Raw genomic sequence first — 6,595 nt, 5'->3', positions numbered from 1 at the left:
TATTCTCTAGTGTGCTATTTGTATAAGTTGTGTGCCAGAAGTGGCAAACTGTATGATTTGCTTTTAGGCGAAGTCTAAGTTATAGTTTCTATGTTCTGGTGTGGTTGTGGTAAGGAACCCGCCAATCATAATTTCTTTCGGCAAGTCTGTGTGTCAAGACTTTCTGTTTATGTACACTAGTAAATGATTTTAGGATTGTGGATCTAAATATTATCTATTGGTGTACGTGTGATTTCTGTTCAGTTCTAGTTAAGCTTTAACTGGGATCCAGTTAGAAATATACCAAATTTTTATGATTATTTTGATGTATAATAACTTGTAATGATTATGTTGGCCATGATAGGAATTGCGTTGGCTTTGAATATTATCCACGTGTTAACCTTGAGTGAGAAAACCATGAGATATAAATATCATTGAAAATATTTGATGTGGGGGGTTTTATCATTCTTTTTTCTTTTGCTCTGTTATACTCTAAAATCCTATTAAGAGGATTTCGTTTGAGAAGAAGCAACAAGTGATCAATTAGAAAGAAAGAGGTGTGTATGCAGTAGTATAGATAGAATAGCTAGTTTCATTGAGATCATCTGTGAGTATCCGGGGCATGTGATTCTTTTCTATGTAGTGTTCTATTTTGTGTGTAACATTAAAGTATGGTTGTAATAGATAGAGTCCAGGTGAGGAAATGAACTTGGAATTCTGGAAATCTATTATATGTAATTATCTGTGTCTGTGTATGTGTGTGTGCATGATCATGACATGAAACATATATGAGTTCCTTGGGGATATGAACTCGGTATCCAGATATGTTGAGCCACTGGTAGGGCATGTTAAATGTAAGCCAGAATGACAAATATGTGTAACCACTGGTAGGACATGTTAGTTGCTAATCGGAAGAGGATATATGATGGGTCACTGGTAGGGTATGTTAGTTGCTAATCAGTTGGCATGAGTGTCAAATTTTGGTAAGGCATGTGAGTTGCTAACCAGCCTAACGTTATGAGTGCTGCCTATGGTAGGTGTAATACCCAAAAATTTTTACAGTAAAATATTATCTTTAATATAATAAAATAAGGAAATAAAGCGATAAAAATGGGAAATTTTGGAGTTATGTCAACATTGGGAAGTATATTATAACATATTAGTTCAAGAAAGGATTAAATCGCAAAAGTGAGAAAAGTTTTGTTACCCAACAGTAAATACTAAAAATTGAGGAGTTAAAGTGTAAATATGAAAAAGTTAAAGGACTAGTGGTATAAATATTTTAAATGTGGAATGATTTAGAAACTAAGGAAATTGGATGGACTAGGAGCAAATTGAAAAAGGTGAAGAATTTTGAGGGACTAAATCACAATTTTACCAAATTAAGTGATGACTCAAGGATAGAATTTTAAAAGATCATGAAGGGCAAAATGGTCAATTAGAAGAGAGAGAAATCCAGAAGATAATGATGATGTTGGAGATATTTTATATTAATTAAATAAATATTAGTTTATTAGTATTTTAATTTGATTTTTAAATGATATTTTATTATTATTTTATTTAGTATATATATAAGAAAAGGAATATGAAGAAGCATGCAACCCACCATTTTCCATGCACCAATGTGAGAAAAAGAGAGAAAGAAAGAAAGTTTTGCTTTCTTTACAATTTGGTCCTTCCACCAAAAATTCATCATTTTCATCTAGAAATCAAAAGAATTTCCACAGCCACCAAGAGAGAAAATTGATAAGGAGACAATTGGGAGCTAGAATATCAAGTTAGATTCAATAAATAAAGGCTGGAGGAGAGAGAAAATCAAGTTAAAGATTGAAATCAATAGAGCAAGGTAAGAACATTAAGATTTCAATATATTTTTGAGTTTGATATTATTGAAAAAGTAGGGAATTGATGTTAATGTAGGGATTTATTATATAAGGTTCTATGTTCTTGATATGTTAGTGAAGGGAAACAATAGGAATTGATAGAAAATATTGTAGAGAAAGGAAAGGAAGGTGTTATAAATTTGATTATCAACATCTTGCACTAAAACAGTTTTGGACACCTGTAGTAGGTTAACTTTGAAAAATCACAATAAATTGTGGAAATTGAATTAGAGAGTAAATAATATATGAAATGAAATTTTAATGAGTTTATTTTTACATAAAAGAAACAGAGCAAGTAAAAGAGTTATATATTTTGAGATATTTGAATTTTAGTGAGGCAGGGTCGGATTAATTTTGGAATCCCCCGTTCTAAATTTGATAAATCATAATAAATTGTACAAAAATAATTTTAATTTGTAATTTATATGATTAAATTCCTTAATTATTCTAGGTTCAAGAGAAATAAACGACACTACCATCAGAATTTTGTACTAAGAGATATTTGATTTTTAGTGAAGAGAGGTCAGAAACGGCAGACAGTGAAACAGGGGAATCTTTAAAGAATAAACTGTACCAATTGGATAAACTAAAAATTCTGAAAATTTTATGGTAAAAATATATATGAGTCTAGTTTCAGGGAAAATTAACGGTGCATAATTTGGAGTTCTGTAGCTCCAGATAAGCATAATTTAGTGTACTGACTCAGATAGACAACTTTAGAAAATGTTATTTCTAAGAGTGTTAAGTACATTAAGGATGTGGAATGGAGTGGAGGAGGAGGAAAAATATATGTGAATATTTTGATAATCTTATTTTATTTTAAAAATAGCTAATTTACATGTTTTAGGTTCAAGGACTAAATTGAATAAAAGTAAAATTTTTAGGGTAATTTTGTAAAAATGGAAAAAATGACGAAATTTCAAGAATTGAATAGTTTTATTGTCTAAATTAATAAATTGAATGAAATTATTAATTTAGATCAAGATCGCGTGGAAAGTCGAGGGAAATGGAAAATTTCCAAAATGCCCCTATATCATGGTATTTCTGCAATTTATCCTAGTAAGTTTGTATTACTGTAATTCAAATCTAATTATTATTAATTATTGTGTTTTAATTGAAATACATGGTAATTAAATGGAAATTGCTAGTGATATGATTTGAATTGTGAGCATGAGAAATTGTAAACTGAATGAAATGGAAATGAAGCATTGAATTGCATGGGTATGTATCGGATCTTGTAGGTCCTATTTATTATGAATATAATATTTTAAGGATATATTGTGAAGAATTATAAAAGCATTTTAAAAAAATTTGAAAGTTTTAATTTAGATGAAATTTTATAACTCGGTTAAATACGTTTACAAGTGTATATGTTCTAGTAATGCCTCATGCCCTATTCCTGCGTCAAATACGAGTAAGGGGTGTTACAGTAGGACATGCTAGTTGTTAACCATGGCAAAGAGCCCTAAACTCACAAGAACACGTAGCTGTTCGAAATTATATTATATGAAAGGTTTTGTTCTGATATGTGAAATCTAAGGTTCAACCCAAGGAAGGTCATGAAAAGAGTAAGTTAGTATGACTCTGTATGTGTTATATGTTATGTTATGTTTCGAAAGAAATAAGCCAATATGATACTCTATGTGTTATGTGATTTGTATATCGGGTGATAGAAAAAAAAAAGGTAATTATTAAGAAGTATGTTATGATTCTTGTTGATGAGTTTAAAATTTAGCGTATCAGTTAAATGGTTATGATTAAGATAGAGTGAATCCATCCTAAAAAGTTTTGAAAGCATGTATGAATTCACCTGAGGACAGGTTTGTGATACAAAAGGTAAGTATGAGAAAGGGCTGTGTCTGATGATAAAGCATCAGTTCTGTTAAAGTTATAGTTCTCTTAGTTGGAAAGGATTAAGTGTACGCCAAAGTTATGAAAGATGGCATGCGCCAGATGTGTGTATACGCCTATTAAGGTTATATGCCAAGGTTAAGTGTTTGTCAATGAGATAAGAGTGTTTGTCCGTATGTCTCGGCGTGTAGAGTTCAATGTTTTAGTTTGTGTTTATGAACTTGCAATGAAAATTTATTCTTGTTTAAGTGTTGAGTTTTCCTTGCTGGAACTCACTAAGTTCTTTTGACCTTACCCTTTTTTTTGGCATAATATCAAAAATATCCTCTAACGTTTCGTTGTTTGGTCACTTTGGTCCTTAACATTTTTTTATCACTTTCACACCTAACCTTTTTTTTGTCAAATTGGTCTATTTTTAACGGAAATGCTAACGTGGCTGTTAGTTGACTAACGATTAACATTAACTGTTAACATGACAATCCAAATGTATTTAAATACTGACATGATACTATTTTGTCTTATATGCCACGTCAGCAAATGATTTTAAAATTATTAAAATTATATTTTTGAAATATAAATTTATTAAAATAGAATGTTGTTAATTCTCTCTTTTCTTAATCGATAAGTTTCTCTCTTCAAATCCTTTTATTTCTTTATTGAATCCATCACATATCATCTGCAAATCGGTTTCTATACAGTTTTTTTGTTGATTTTTTTTCTTTTCCCATTTTTTTCCTGATTTAGATGGAAGATTCTTTTGTCGTATTTGAAGAGTTCCTAAAAATTTTAAGGTTTTCCTAAATCTTTCTCGACACCACGTATGCGTATAAATTTCTTTCATGGAGATTATTTATCATGTTTGTGTGTTTTATCTTTTAAGGTTGAGCTTTTTCTTTTCAAAAATAAATATTTACTTTATTTTGCTTTTATTTCTAAATATAGCCATAAACTGCTTAGGGTTGTCAAATTTGGGGATTTTGGGTAAGGGTTTTGATTTTGGGGATTTTTGTTTAGGGTTTTTGATTTTAGAGGTTTTGGGGATTGCTCACACCTCATCACCTTTAGAGCCAACAAATCCACATCCAAGCTCATGCGAAAAGTCGCCAAAACCCATCGTTTGAAACCTCGGGTTAGTGCTATTCAAACCTGGGTTAGTGCTACAATAATGGATGAAGATACTTGCATGGATGGATTCTCAAGCAGGGCTATGAATGGGTATGCGAAGATGATCGTGAAGAAACGAATTGTTAAGATCACACATTTGACGAGCAATGCTTTGGCTCTCATCAATGACTATGTTTCATCTCAGATCCTTCATTGATTTTCTCGAGAAAATTTTGATGGCAAGGGAAGCATTATGTTTCATAGATTTATGTTCAATCTGGGATTTGTATGGTTTTCGAACAGGGCATAAGTTTTTAAGATATTACAGATTGTGTTCTCAACTCCATGTTTATGGTTCTTGATTTTTGTAGTTGTATCAATTTGAATATGAAATTTTTGTAATTGGTTCTCAACTTTATGTCCATGTATGTTCAATTAACAACGATCTATTTTGATAATTTTATATTTCAAAAAAATAATTTTAATAATTTTAAAATTATTTGCTGACATGACATATAAGACAAAATAGTACCACGTCAGCATTTAAATACATTTGGACTACCATGTCAACGGTTAATGTTGATCGTTAGTCAACTGACGGCCATTTTAGCATCTCCGTTAAAAAAGACCAATTTGACAAAAAAATGTTAGATGTGAAAGTGATAAAAAAACGTTAAGGGCTAAAGTGACCAAACAACCAAATGTTTGGGGTTATTTTTGACATTATGCTTTTTTTTCTTTCCCCTTCTTCTAGGAGATTTTCGTTATATGATTGTTGAAGGGACTCAGCCAGAAGAAGCAACCTCTGCTGTGAGCTTCGTTTGTTTTTGTTTTATAACATGCGTATATGTTTTGGGGATGGCGTGTAACTCTGTTCTGAAAATGAATCTGTAATAAATAGATTTCTTATTCAGTTACTACTTTATAAAAATGTTACCCCTTGAAGGATTTGCTAAAGTTTATTAAGTTCTGACATATGAAATAATTTCTACTCGTATATGCCAAACTATTTTATAAGTAATCATTACTACTAGTATTGTATTGTTAAGAAGATTTTTTCAACCAAAAGATTTAAATCTATTTGCTTTTCTTCTATGACGTATATTGTTAACTAAACTTGTGTTTTGAAGAAGTTTACTGAGGCTCCACCTAGTTAAGTTCATATGTATTGCAATTGAACTGAACTATGCATGTGTTTGTTTTCTGTCTACATAACATTTCAATCAACCTTCGAAGATTGAGGTGTTACAAGAATGACCACCACCCTACCCTAACTTTTGTCAAATCGTTCATCTCCCTTAACCATTTTCTAATAAAATTGCTAGAAAGAGATTTAGCGAGGATAAAAAGAAGCACCATAAGGTGAATCAAAGTAAGCAAATAGCTAAAATGTAGAAATCGTTGCACAAAATTAACAAAAGCAAGAAAATCACCAACAACAGTTGTAGAAATTTCAAACAAAAAAGTAGGCAAAATAACTTCGAGAAGACAACCTAGAATACATATAAACTTATCTCCCAAAATGCACCATTTCAAAGGACAACTAGCATCCAATTGCAATTCACCACCTATCTCAAAAGGCTGATGATCATCATTATTACCATTCCCTAGAAATGCAGTCCTTAGTGTACATTTATGACATAATCTCAAACGCTTGGACATAATGTTTAGACATTAAAGTGTCTTGAGGAACGTCACTTTATAACCCTTATCTTAACTCAAAAAAGGGGAAGGATATTGTTATACCCCCATTCGTGACAAGACACGTGGAAAACCTA

The sequence above is a fragment of the Gossypium hirsutum genome, chromosome D13 (assembly GCF_007990345.1).
Source record: "Gossypium hirsutum isolate 1008001.06 chromosome D13, Gossypium_hirsutum_v2.1, whole genome shotgun sequence".
NCBI lineage: Eukaryota > Viridiplantae > Streptophyta > Magnoliopsida > Malvales > Malvaceae > Gossypium > Gossypium hirsutum.
Note: the sequence above shows the minus strand (reverse complement) of the source record.